General features: G+C 35.9%; 1 long non-coding RNA gene across 1 annotated transcript; it reads left to right on the forward strand.

Annotated features, from left to right (window-relative positions):
• Positions 1-6,938: 6,938 nt before the first annotated feature.
• On the forward strand, positions 6,939-10,903 carry LOC108681234. Its single transcript, XR_001931479.2, has 3 exons — positions 6,939-6,970; positions 7,851-7,992; positions 9,076-10,903. It is a non-coding gene; the product is annotated as an uncharacterized LOC108681234 (long non-coding RNA).
• Positions 10,904-14,377: the final 3,474 nt, after the last annotated feature.

Below are 14,377 nucleotides of genomic sequence, written 5' to 3' on the forward strand. Positions count from 1 at the left end.
GCACTCACTCATAAAATTTTTAAACGAAATTTATTAAATGGACATGATGTTAAACTATTGAATGATTTTTGTTTAAGAAAATGGAATCTCAAAGCATGGTTATCACCGGTAGAAAAAGTGATATTTACACGAATTTAACACCAGCATTAAAATTGGATACAAACAAATTTCATGAGCTGGCATTGGTGGGACTGGAAATGTATCACTCTATACCGAATATCGACGAGACAAATAACAAATTTTATGTTGGGAAACATGGTATTGTAATGCCTATAACTATGCCGACCGGATGCTACGAGATAGAGAGTATCAATAAGTTTATAAAAAATGCATACGGAAACGAGGACTCGATTGATATAACAGCGAACACCAATACTCTAAAATGTGTTATAACTATTCGTGATCCTGACTTGAAGATTAATTTCAACAAACCCAATAGTTTACATACTCTGTAAGGCTTTAATAATGGAAAGTGTTGGAAAGTGTTGGAGAACATGAAAGTACAAATATAGTAAATATAATGTCTGTTAATGCAATGTTTGTTCAATGCAGTATAATAAGTGGGAGTGGATCATATCTCAATGGTGATTTACACAATAATTTGTATACATTCTTTCCTAACGTTTCCCCGGGATTTAAAATTGTAGAGAATCCTAGTCCACCAATTTATCTAACCGTAGATCAGCCTTCAATTTATAATATTCGAATTTGGTTAACAGATCAAAATAGAAATCTTTTGAATACCAGAGGTGAAGAAATAACAGTACGATTGCACTTAAGGTCGAAATATATTAAATAACCTTTAAAAATATTGCATATAAAAATGGAGAACTTGCAATGGAACGAAACTATTCAAATTGATGAATCAATTCATAAAATTGAAACTCGTGATTATGTGCCTCAAATTGGAACAGATTTAAATCGTGAACACAATGATATCAAGATTATTATTCAGAATGAAGATAAGTTTCTACTACCATCAGGCAGTTGTCTTTACATCGAAGGGGCTTTAACGAAAGAGGATGGTGATAATTATAACTTCAAAGATGATAAAATATCCATTATCAATAATGGTCTGATGTATTTATTCGATCGAGTATCCTATAGAATCGGAAATGAGGAAATTGAAGGCTATAGATATCCTGGAATTGCTACAACTCTAAAAGGATTGACAACTTATCAACGAAACTAAAGAGAATATGTTCTTCTGGAATATTGACACTAAGAAAAATGAAAAATCGAATGATGGATTTAATGAACGTATTGATTATTTAGGAGCCGATGACGGTCAATTTGATGCTACAATTCCCCTAAAACATATTTTCGGATTCTGTGAAAATTGTGACAAAATGATTTATGGAGTCAAACATGACTCAACTCTGAGAAAAGGTGATGATGCAAATGCTCTATTCAAGAATAGCGATAAATATCCAAATCATCGATATAAAGTTGGTGATAGGAAAATCCCTACAAGAAGACTAATTTGGAAAATGACGGCTTATAAACTCTCTGATGAGTAAGATTAAATTATATGGAAAAATAAAAGATAAAATTCGAATATCAATTCCATACATTAATCGACAATTTTAACAAACAATGAGTCCTAATAAAAAATTCTTGGATGGGACTCTTACACCAAGTTCGGGAACTCAAAGACCTCGTTATGTCATTTTAGCATTTTAAACTGGTAGAGGTAATTCACAACTTTCTAACAATGCACTGTTTGATCACTGTGATATGAAGAACGCATATATCCGGCTAAATAATGAAATGTATCCTGAGCAAAACTTACAAATTGATTTTGCTAGTAACAATTATGCGGTTTATAAAATGATGATAGATTATGCATCACATACAAATTGCGCGGTTGCATACAGAGATTATAGGTTTTTACATCCTATTTTCGTATTTGATATCAGTCGGCAAAATGAACGTCTTAGGACAGTCTTATTCATATGAAGATTAAAGCTGAATTCAATACCAACATTCCCGATAATACACATGCTTATGCTCTGATTCCTTCAGACAGAATAATTCAATTACAATCTGATGGAAATGAACATAAATTACAGAAAAATTAATATAAATTACTAAAAAATGAATATAAATTACTAAAAATTTGAAAATTCTTTTAGATTTATTTCTTATTAAAATGATGTATTGCGTAAAATGTCAAAAAGAAAACTTATACTGAGAATGCTCGGTATGTTACGACGAAAAATTATAAAATATTGAAGAGCGGACGTTGCTTGATTTGTTATAAAACTAAAATTCTGTTTGGATCAGCAAAAGAATGAGGTTTCATCTTTTCAATTTCTGCTATCCTAGGAGCTCTAGGCGCTGCTGGGTCTCTGGCAGGAGGGGCTTCTGCCATAGCTAGTGCGGTCAACAAAAAGAAAGCAGATGATAAACTTATAGCAGAAACGAAGCGACATAATGAAGCAATGGAAGCTAAAAAGGGATCCGGTTTAAGATTGATTCCAGCGAAAAAAATCTTCAAAGAAAAAAATCTTGTAGGGGAGGTCTCTACTTGAATCCACCAAGAAAATAATACCCATTAAACCATTAACACAAAATTATTTAAAATATTATTTGGGAGTGTATTGAAATTTCCTAGAGTCAGAGATATTTTCATAAGGGAAATACTGCCTAGGTCATCTTAAAACGGAGCGAGAAATTCTGAATCTTGATGTGAAAGAGGGAACTGGAACGCATTGGACTTGTTGGTATAAGGAAAATTAAATTTGTTATTACTTTGATAGTTATGGTTTGACATGTCCTAATGAGTTTAAAACGTACATGAATAAATGCAACATTTTTTGGTCCGCCTATATGTAAAATACAAAAAATGGGTGATGCAATTTGTGGAAATTTATGCTTAGAGATATTAAAAAGACTAGAGTATGAGAGATTTTATTCCATCCTTTTAGATCTTTATAAAATGGTTATTAAAATTTATTTATTTCATAATTCTATATAAAATGGTAAGTATTAATATCTTTGCAAATAATTTGAATCTTTCCGCAGCTCGCAAAGATGGTGAGGAAGAAGCAATTGAAGTATTTCTCTTAGAGTCTTTGAAAACTTCAATCGAAACTTCGCAGTGAATATTCCAACTTCAATTCAATTATTACAACCCTGTGAGAGAAGACTTACAAGTTGAGTTTTCTAATACTGATTTAGGTTTGAAATTTCTTCTAAAATAGATTCTTCTAAAACAGATTCTTCTGAAGAAAAACTGATTAAACAATTTGATGAGAAAATTGACAGTTTGCATTCAGCTGCAACTGTCAATTGGTAAAGCGGAATAGCTGATGGTAAAGTCAAGAATTCAGAATTGCATGTTGAAGAAAAAGTAATTAAGTAAATTGATGAGAAAATCATCAGTTTGCAGTTAGTGCTCGATGACAAAGTGAAAATTTTGGAATTGCATGTTCAAGAAAAACTAATCAAGCAAATTAATCAGAAAATCATCAGTTTGCAGTTAGCGCTCGATCACAGTAAAAATTATAGAAATTGGTATTGAGGATAAACTAATGAAACAATTTGATGAAAAAATAAATAGTTTGCAGGTAGCGCTTGATGATATAGTCAGGAATTTGGAATTGCATATTGAAGAAAATTTGAAACTGATTATTAAAGCTGATGAGGAGTTCCAGAGAGTACATTTGGTGTTGAAAGATTTAGTTAATGAAAAGCTTAAAACTTCAGAATTGCGGATTCATAACCTCGAGTTAAAAATTCATGGAAAAGTATCTGTTACTGAAGTTGATCAGAAATTCAAAACCCTGGAGTCCAATTTAGCTTCAATTAATGATATAAAATTTAATAACATTATAGAACAAGTCATGGAGTTACGAGCGGCGTCAGTTATGCAGACAAAAATAGAAGATATTATTATTGATATGAAAGATATTAAAAACATATTTCATGACCTTTCTAGAGATATTATATCAAATCAGAATGAAATTAACCAACTTAAATTGATGCTACAAAATGAAACTGATAAAAACATAGAACTGAATAAAATATTAACTGATCGTATAAATAATCTTGTAGCCTCACGAGTTCGGGAACACATCTAAGTTCATATCACATCTAAGAGGTTCTCCAGGCATTGGCTTTCAGTACCTTGACGCTGAAAAAAATTTTGATCTCATTAATCGGAGACTTGCAAATATCTCTTATCCAATTGAAGATAAGGATGCTTCGTGCAAGAGTTATGTTGATGAAGAGGTCGTAAAAGTCTCAGATGCTTATGTAAGGATTCAGAAATGACCAATAAAAATAGATGTTGTGTGGGAGGGTGCCATGGTATATATCAACTTTCTCGAGAGAGAATTACCTGCTGTAAAATCTGTAGTAGAAACTCTTGATGGAAAAGTAACTCTGGAAATGATAGAAGTGAATTCAAAGTTGGACATTCTCGATGAGAAAGTAAAGACAATTCATGAAAAATCGAAAAAAAAAAAACAAATTGGAAATTTGGTTTCTGAATGAAAAGTTATCATCACTGGAGGGGATTCAGGTTGAAATTAAAGCGTTTATTGATTATGCTGTTAGAAATACAGCATTAAATAAGAACAAACTAGCAGAATTAATACGAATTAAAGATAAATTGTTTCAACGACTCAGAAAAATGGAGCGTCAATGAGAAGCGGACCTTCAAACTGATTTCCAGCTAAATGAGAAACATTCCAAATTTATAAATTCATCAAATGAATTTAAAATCTTGGTTAATAAAAATGAGAGCTAATGTACAATAGGAAATAATTAATAGACAAAAGACTGACAATTCACTCTACCTTATGTATTTACCGTTTGGCTTAGAAAAGTAATTTCATCTAATTCAGAGCGATGTGCCCATTAAAATTATTCGAAAATTTAGAGTAATTTATGATGGAAATAAATTAAACCTAATAGAAGGTAGTTAATTTACACGCTATTGTCATTCAAGGCAGCCTGTGAGCAGATGAAAGCTTGATAAAAATTTCTTAAATAAATGGAAGACGTAATAACAGATGTCCAAAGAGAGGTGATGTCCAATTCTGGAAATATTAATCAGCTGCAGATAAATGTTGATAATATTCGCTATGATATTCGCCATCTCTCCACTGAAATAAATCAGATGAAAATTTAAGTGAACATATTAAAACTAACATTGAAAAGGATTTAGAAATAAAACTCTAAAAATGCTCTATAAATGGAAAGACGATAATAAAAATAAACAGAAGAACCATTTTGTATGTAATTTCGTTAACTGGTACTTACAATCTGTCAATGAATGTAATATTGCATAGCAATGGCAAAACTTGATTCATATAATACATGCACATTCATGAACAAACTTAATTGTACTGTTCAGTTGCTATTGGAGTACTTTTTTGATTTCAACAATCTTTTCCTGTCTAGCAAGTCAACTCATTAGCCTGAATATAAGTTGTTGAAGAACGCTTTCGATAAGGGATGTAATAAATCTGAAATCATTGATTTATTTTCTAACGGCAATGGTAGTATTGATGAATATCTTGAAAACCTACCTAAAAGACGTCAAAAAAATGTGCTATTGAATATTTTTAGAACACTGCTACTGTACCTGATCCCAGTGATATAGAACCAGTGAAGAAGAATTTGTTCGTTTTTTATGATATTGCTACGGAAAAGAATCAAAACCCTGCTAATAATTTTTACACAACCGTTGAAGACATGATAATCATAATTCAATTAACTTATCCCAAAACTATCACATACTACCAAGACGAACCATTAGAACGAATTCAAATTTTTTAATTCTATTCCAGTTACCTTTCATCGATATGAAGAATATTCATAGTGATTACATTGCTTATGCTATGCCAGTTGGGGAGTTTCAAGAACTGTGTGATGAAACATATAAAGTAGCTATAGTTTTGTGTTGATCAATAGAGATGAGCATCCCGGTTCTGGAAAGTATTTCAAAAATTTAAATCAATTATATATTCAACAAAAGTCATTTTCAGGCAACAGCTCTAGATTAAGCCCTGAGTTCTCGGTTAAAGAGTGCTCAATCGGGGTAAATGGTTGTTAACTCATGATTCGGGGTATGATTGTGGGTAAATGATCGTAAGACAGTGCTCAAATTTTTGATGGTCAAAATTCTAAATAAAGTTGTAGGTAAATGACCAGGTTTTATTCGGCGATAATTGTTCAATTTTATATTCAATATTCTGGGTAAATGATCGGTACCCTAGCTGTTACGCTGTTTATGCAAATTCGGGGGTAATTGATAAATTTTTGTGGTCGAGATTCGTAATAATAGTGAAGGTAAATGAATAGGTTTTATTCAGGGGTAATTCGTTAATTTTGTAGGCAAGATTCGGAATATGAGTGTGGGTAAATGATCGGTACCCGTTATTAAGCTGTTTTTGCAAACTGTTACCATGAGCTCGGTTTGCTATCTCCTATCTATTTACAATTACAAGTTTATAGGAGAAACATGATAATATTTCTCATGTCCACATGCAATATAATAATTACCTTGAGAGATATGATAAATTTTCATGGAATTTCTTTGTTATAAAATTTATACTAAATTTACGATTCAAGCAAACGAGTGGCATTAATTCAGTTTCGTGGACATTCTAACAAAACGGGTGCGCGTTGTGGATCACTGCTGTGGTCCTTGACCGCAAACGCCAAACTCGTTAATCATCATCAACGCAAATGACTTCTGGAAATTCTGAACCTTTCAGCTTCATTGTAAATTAAAAATTATTGAATTTATCAGTGAACTACTAACCTCTAATTCTAACAGCATAGAGCAACCTTTAGGACAAAAATATCTCATCACATACGAGCTCCTCGTTTGCCAGTAAATTACCACGTCAATAGAGCAAAGATGTCAGAAAAATATCGCTCAGTAAAGTTGTTGCTGTTGATATCCGTGCTGGGGCAGGCGTCCGGAGATCACGTAGCGCAACGCTTTGCTAAGGTGAGACAAGGCCTTGCACAGTGAGGAATACAACGATACCGAGGATAATCTTATCTTTTTATGTTGTCAGCTTGCTGTTTTGAGGAATTAATCTGTCTCTATGTTCACCTTCTCTAAATCTCCTTCATGCAGGTTCAATTCATGTTGAAAGCACATAGTTTTCACACATGTATTTCACTGATCTTATCGGTACAAAAGTGTTGTGAACTTGTAGTCAACAACAGGAAACCTATGCAAAGAATGAAATTAACCCAGTTAATACATAAAACATAAAGTCCTGAAGGCTCAAAACTAGAAATGGAAAAATTACTATTACTGAAACATTATTTCTTGATACTAATCCTGAACACGACTAGGCTATCAAGATCATCTTGCAACTGCGCTTTTCGACGCACCCTTCGCTGTATAACAACTTTTTTGTTGTCAGCATTCATGGAACGCTCGCTTGACGCTTCTTCTGGCAGATCGTTTACAAAAGCAACAAGTAAAACTTACCCAAGTACACTTCCTTGTGACACGCCACTGTACACTGATGACCAGTTAGCTACAGTTTCATAAATATTAACCCGTTGACGTCTACTTATATCGCAAATCTTCGATCAAGTGGAATACATTTCCCTATATTCCCAAAGAATTCACTTTAAGCAACAGCCCCTCGTTCGGAATACTGTCGAAGGCTTTGGCCAAGACGAACACTCACCTCCCATACCACACTCACGCAATCATCATTACGAAGTAAAAACTTGTTTTAATGCAAGTACTTCCTTTGTGCAAATATTTTTTGCCTTCAATCAGTAATATTAAAGTTATTGGTCCAAAAACTAATCCCTCATACATCAATGAAGAGTTTCTCTGAGTATCGTCCCTCGCTTCCTGTCAGGTGGAGGGGAGTTACACGGAGGCCCTGTGCTTCCTTAACTCCACCACAGTAACAGCCACCGGGTCCAGGCTGGGCCTTCGCATGGCCTGCGGCCTTGTGTGTCTGCGGACTACCAACTGACGCTTCTTCTGCATTCTTAAGAGTATGAAACGTGTTTTAAGACTCATACCCATAGCGAAAGTCTTTTGATTGCCCCCAGTACGTTAACTGGTACGTACTGACCATCAGTCAATGAATGTAATTGCAGTGGGAAAACTTGATTCATATAATACATACACATTTATGAATAAACGTTATTGTACTGTTCATAATCAATGCTTTAAGGGATGTGAAGTTCAAACGAAATTACTGGCACTACAAGAACTTGTGAGCCTGTTGGTGGAGGCAATACATGGGATGATATGACTGTTGGTGGAGGCAATGCAAGGGATGAGGTGTCTGTTGGTGGAGCAATATAAGGGAAGAAGTGCCTGTTGGTGGAGGCAATACAAGTAATGAAGTGTCTGTTGGTGGAGCTATATAAGGGAAGAAGTGCCTGTTTGTGGAGGCAATACAAGGGATGAAGTGCCTGTTGGCGGAGGCAATGCAAAGGCTGAGGTGCATGTCGTTGGAGACAATAGATCGGTTGAGGTGCTGTTTGCGGCAGGAGGCTTTGTCGCAATTGTTCCATCGTGCCTTGTAATGTAGTTTGCGCAGCGGCGAAGGTGTAATTGTGCACGAGGAGTTGCTATGCAAGAAATGGAAACTGAACTTGGTTGCATGTCTGAATTACAGACGAGGTTGAATAATCATCATAATACAAAGATTACCCTCTTTGGGTGTCAACCTCTCCCACCCACTTTCTCTCAGCTGCGCTCCCAATATGCCTGAATATTCTTAATAAGCTCAAGAAAGTAGCGGAAAAATTGTTAGCCAGTTGCTAACAGATCTGTATTACGTTAAATAGGTGAGAGAAAGGTATATAATTCAAGCAAATATGTCTTAGGAAGTGTAAGCATTTCTTAAAATGTGTGTAACAGGTTTGTGTGAAGTTCATGCAATAACGTCATTATTACGCTTGTAATTACTCGCAAGAATCAGAGGGATTTAGTTGAAGGTAGGCGGGCCTCAGCTGGTACTAACGGTTGCATTGTTTTCTCACGATCGACGAGAATACGAAAAATATTTTTATTGACTGTAGAATACTAATCTAATTGACTAATTGACTGTATTTGGATTTCAACAGGTCTAGGTACATGCGCTCTGTTCTATGCGTTTGTTGCTGTGCGATGGCCTGGTCATCAGGTTTCGACAACGGGAACACAGTACGACGCTTGCTACACATCGTGGGGGGACCCCCGGGACATAGTGAGGACAAACTCTTCCTTCACTTACTCTTTGATTTGGTCACTTGCCACTAACGGTCCGAAGTATGCCTTAGAAGGATTCGCCTGCTCCTCTTACCCAGCTTTCGTTGTAGAACGAGGATCCAACAGCTTCACGCAGATTGACCTGGAAGAGACCACTCGAGTGCAAGCGGTGATCATAGCTACAGCATTTGATGGTTGGCTTGAGAACATGGACGTGATCCTCAGCAACACGAGTGACTTCAGCCTGGGGCAAAAAATTGGAAGACTTGACGGATTTCCACCGGAATGGTCGACGGTCACCCTCGTCACCAACACCAGCGCGGAGGGACGGTACCTCACGACATTTCAGACATCATCTGGTCACCAGGGCTACGCTGCCATACAAGTCATTCCGCTGCCATAAACCTCTTCTTCACTTCTTCATTTTTATCTGTTCTTGAATGCAGGTCTTTGAGTAACAGAGAATATTTCTTACTGAAAATTTTCTTACTGATTTTCTTCCATCGGCAAATTAGGCCTTTGATAGGAATTGAAAATTCAAATGTCAGGCTTCAAATGGACATTTTATTATAATTTAAGACATTTCAAATGCAACTAAATTCATTGTCAAGTATGGGAAGAGTTTGAATAATTTGAATTTGAAATTTAGAAATGACGTAGGTACAAACATAGGTTTATGTATATCAATTGAAAATCAAAGCTAGAATTACAAGAACAGTTTCAACGTCCTGACAAGTCCGGTAGTTTGTAAATTAATAGATGGAGACTCGTGCTTGATGAAGTGAGCCTCAGCTATGGCCAGTCTTGTGGTGTCTGAGCATCTCATTAATATGCTGGTGTAGGTCTGCAACGTCCCTAGAGTCAGGGCCTCACTATTAGCTTCTCTCATGTGGTTCCTTAGCCCTCTGGTCTGGAGGTGGCACGCTAGGCGGTGGCTTAAAGTCGTGCTGGTAAAGCAGATGTAATTTACATCTGGAGAGGTCCTCAACCTTCTTCATGGCATTAATATGTGTAAATTACATTGATTTCTTACACTGGCCACGACTTTTTTCACGGATTATTTTTCATTATCAAATTTTCGAGTTTCTTGCTTTTATGGTAAATCAGGAGATTGATTCGGTCGGTTGCGGTTGTGCTGCTGATGTTTTTCAGCACAATTGATTTGAAAACTTTTTTGTCTGTCATATAGCATCCAGTCGTTTGGTTTGGGTAATAAATTGTCATAATATTCCTGTTGGATTAATCTGTTCATCAACTGTCCAGGTGACTACCTATTTCATATTTTCTATTTAATATGTCTTATTGACTAGAATGTGTCACGTCAAATTTCCCCGGAAGTGTACCACGTCCTATTTCCTAGAATGTGTGTACCACGACATATTTCCTAGAGTATGTGTACCACGTCATATTTCCTAACGTGTGTATACCACGTCATATTTCCTAGAGTGTGTGTACCACGACATATATCCTAGACTAGCGTGTGTGTACCACGTCATATTTCCTAGAGCGTGTATACCACGTCATATTTCCTAGACTAGAGTGTGTGTACCACGTCATAATTCCTAGAGTGTGTGTACCACGTCATATTTCCTAGAGTGTGTGTACCACGTCATATTTCCTGGAGTGTGTGTACCACGTCATATAGAGGTGGGGTGCGGGGTGACTGGTGTGGTCAGGCTGCTGGGGTGTCAGGGAGAGGCGAGGTGCGGGGTGACTGCTGTGGTCAGGCTGCTGGGGTGTCAGAGAGAGGTGGGGTGAGGGGTGACTGCTGTGGTCAGGCTGCTGGGGTGTTAGGTAGAGGTGGGGTGAAGGGTGTATTTGAATACAATGCTATCGATGTAATGTTATGCGATTATATGCACTGGTTATTTCTTTTTTTAGATTCAAGTTTTCGTAAGGATTGGACATGTGAAATTTGGTCCAATAATAAAATAAATCAAGATTTACTATATTTTACTCTCTTGACACTGAAAATAAGGAAAAACAAAATCTGCCAGATCTTTCATCATATTTTCGCTTCATGATGTAACCAAAATAGCAGCCACGATGCAAAAGAAGCCTGTAAACATAGCTGGACTTCTGCAACTTGCATATTAATATTTTTTGCTCGTATTTGTGTTCATTAGTTTCTTCATGAACAAGTCTTTATCCATGAATTTCTAGTCTACCAATACAAATTCTGTGTGTGACATTATTATATGAATTGACTCGCTATGGAATTAAATGCACTCTGTCAGCAAACGGCTACTGAACAGTCGTGAATTTCATCTGTCATCGTTAATCTTAAGAATCATTTTCCGTCCAAGTAATGAGATATATTCAGCAGATACATTTTATTCAACCCAACAGTTGATTTTAATTTCTTTGGTGGGCATCGACGTTTTCTATAGCTCAGCTTTAACAATGAAGGACGTTATATTTTTCCTTTCATTTAATACTTACATAATCCAAACTATTAACCGTGCTTTATAATCCAACGGTAGAGCCTTAATGTGGCAATATAGTGTTGAAATAAATACGACTGTACGTCTCATTTCAATGGTTTAGCAGGGGTAGTGAAGTAAAGTCTTTGAGCTTTTAATAATATATGAAAGTTTTGAATAAGACCAAACCACCGAGCAGGCTATCGTGTCAATCAGCTCGCGCCACACGCCACATTGTGGCAACTCGTACAACTTTTCAACGCCACAACCAATCAGTGGTTACAGTCATGAGTTGCCGTGTCCGACGTTAGGATAATCATAGACGTTAGGACAATCATCGATGTTAAGATAATCATAGACGTTAGGTCAATCATTGATGTTAAGATAATCGTCGATGTTAGGACAAAAATTGATGATAAAACAATCGTCGATGTTAGAACAATCATCGCTGGTAAAACAATCATCGCTGTTAGAACAATCATCCAACTCTAAGACCGACCTCGCCGTCTTGCGTGAGAAGTGCTTCAATCAATTCGTTGTATTGGGGCCGCTGTTCCTTAAGTTTATGAACTAATTGTAGTGAAATGTTATCCAAGGTTAGATGAAGAAATATTAAAGCAAACTAATCTAACTTGAATGATCGTTTGGATGAAAAACTTTTAAATACTATATCCCGGACATGATGGCTTACTTAAAAAAATTATTTTAATGTTTATTGAAGAATCCTTAAAGCTAGAAACTAAAATTTTCAAGGGTTATGGGAAATTTATAAACATCACTGAGAATATGCAGTTTGACAACCATCACTCAATAAATATTAAAATTACAAGAAATCTCCGAAATATTTCTTCTTTCATCAGTCAAAATAATCGGAAAAATGATTGTTATCATTAATAATGATTGAAATTCATAAGCTAAAAAATCAGGTGATTTCAACATTTATGATGAAATAGATATTGAAAAATTTTGAATATGTACACATTTAATAGAAATTGGGACAAGGAAAAGAAGTATTGTACTTAAATCAGAAGTTCATCCAAAATTTAAAAACAAAAAAACTCCGAACAAACCGTGAATTTATTTGGCGTTGTTTTTGCGTGTGAACTTTTGGGAAAGTAAATGAAATCTTAGGAGTCAACTCCGTAGACTTAATAGAACCCGCTGCGTACCTGAGAAGATACTGCAAGTATGAACTAATTGCGCAGTGGTAGTAAACACTGCTACGGCCGACATGAACACTGAAGTAAACTACTCACGATGAAAAAAATGAGCATCTGCAAAGTACTCACTGTCAGTACACAGAAACTCTTTATTGTAACAAATACTTATTGATTTACGATCATTTTAATGCATAGATGATGCAATATATGAAGTTCAGATCCTGCATGCATCTTTCTTAATTATCCGGATTTGTCTTTTCCTCAGTTTATTTGCAAAATTCAATTATAAGAAATTTACGTAAGCACTGTGATGTGAAAGCAAGGAATCTGAAAAATCGGCTTCCGCCGTGTATAGTGTCAAATGTTTTTAAACATTTTTTTATTAAATGTACATATAAACACAGAAACTTATGTTATATCAGGTTTATGTGCCTCAAAAAAATTACATTTTTTTCAAATGTTTTTAAACATTTTTTTATTAAAAGTGCATGTAAACACAGAAACTTATGTTATATCAGGGTTATGTGCCTCAAAAAGATTACATTTTGTTATCTTGAATGCCGCACTGGCTTCTATTTGATGAAGAAGTTCTTAGAAATAAAAGGAAACACTGACGCGAGCGCATACGTTGCAACATTGTCACCTTATGGGTATGTAGGCTACGGAGATCTGGTCCATTGTTCAACGAACTAAGCTATTTCACCTACCACACATGCCACAACGACTTCACTTATCACTTACCATGCATGCCACAACGACTTCACTTACCATGCATGCCACAACGACTTCACTTATCATGCATGCCACAACGACTTCACCTACCATGCATGCCACAACGAATTCATTTACCATGCATGCCACAACTAGTTCACTTGCCTTGCATGCCACAACAACTTCACTTATCTTGCATGCCACAACTAATTCACTTGCCTTGCATGCCACAAAATATTCACCTACCTTGCACGCGACAACAACTTCACTTATCTTGCATGCCACAACTAGTTCACTTGCCTTGCATGCCACAAAATCTTCACCTACCTTGCATGCCACAACGAATTCATTTACCTTGCATGGCACAACAAGTTCACTTGCTTTGCATGCCACAACAACTTCACCCAAAGGCTACTTGTGAGATGTACAGTTTAAAAGGTGCTTATTGAAGATTATTTTCGCAAAGAGAATTTACTTTGATTTGGGATTTAATTCAGGAAACTTGCATTAACATTTGGCGGGCGAGCCAAAGCGTTCAGAAGAAGTGAAAAACGCAAGCACCCCGGAATTAGAGAATAAACTATATTATCAAGGGTTGTGCATAATAATTAAAATGCCAAAGTTACTAGAGAAGAAAATGATGGAGGCTATGGGACAAAAAGAGTTAACATTGGAACTGGTAAGAAGGTGCAAGTTTTCACGCGTAATTAATTGCTGGGACCGCTAGTTCAGATCTCAAATAATGTATTGTAATGTCGACGAGAGCTGCGGCCCTGTCTAATATGGATGCCTATCGAAGACCACCACTGCCGTGCTTCGAATGGACTTTCGTGATCTCTTCCCTCAAGAATGTAGCCTGTAACACTTCTGGACTTTAACATTAT

This window comes from Hyalella azteca, unplaced genomic scaffold (genome assembly GCF_000764305.2).
Source record: "Hyalella azteca isolate HAZT.00-mixed unplaced genomic scaffold, Hazt_2.0.2 contig4200, whole genome shotgun sequence".
NCBI lineage: Eukaryota > Metazoa > Arthropoda > Malacostraca > Amphipoda > Hyalellidae > Hyalella > Hyalella azteca.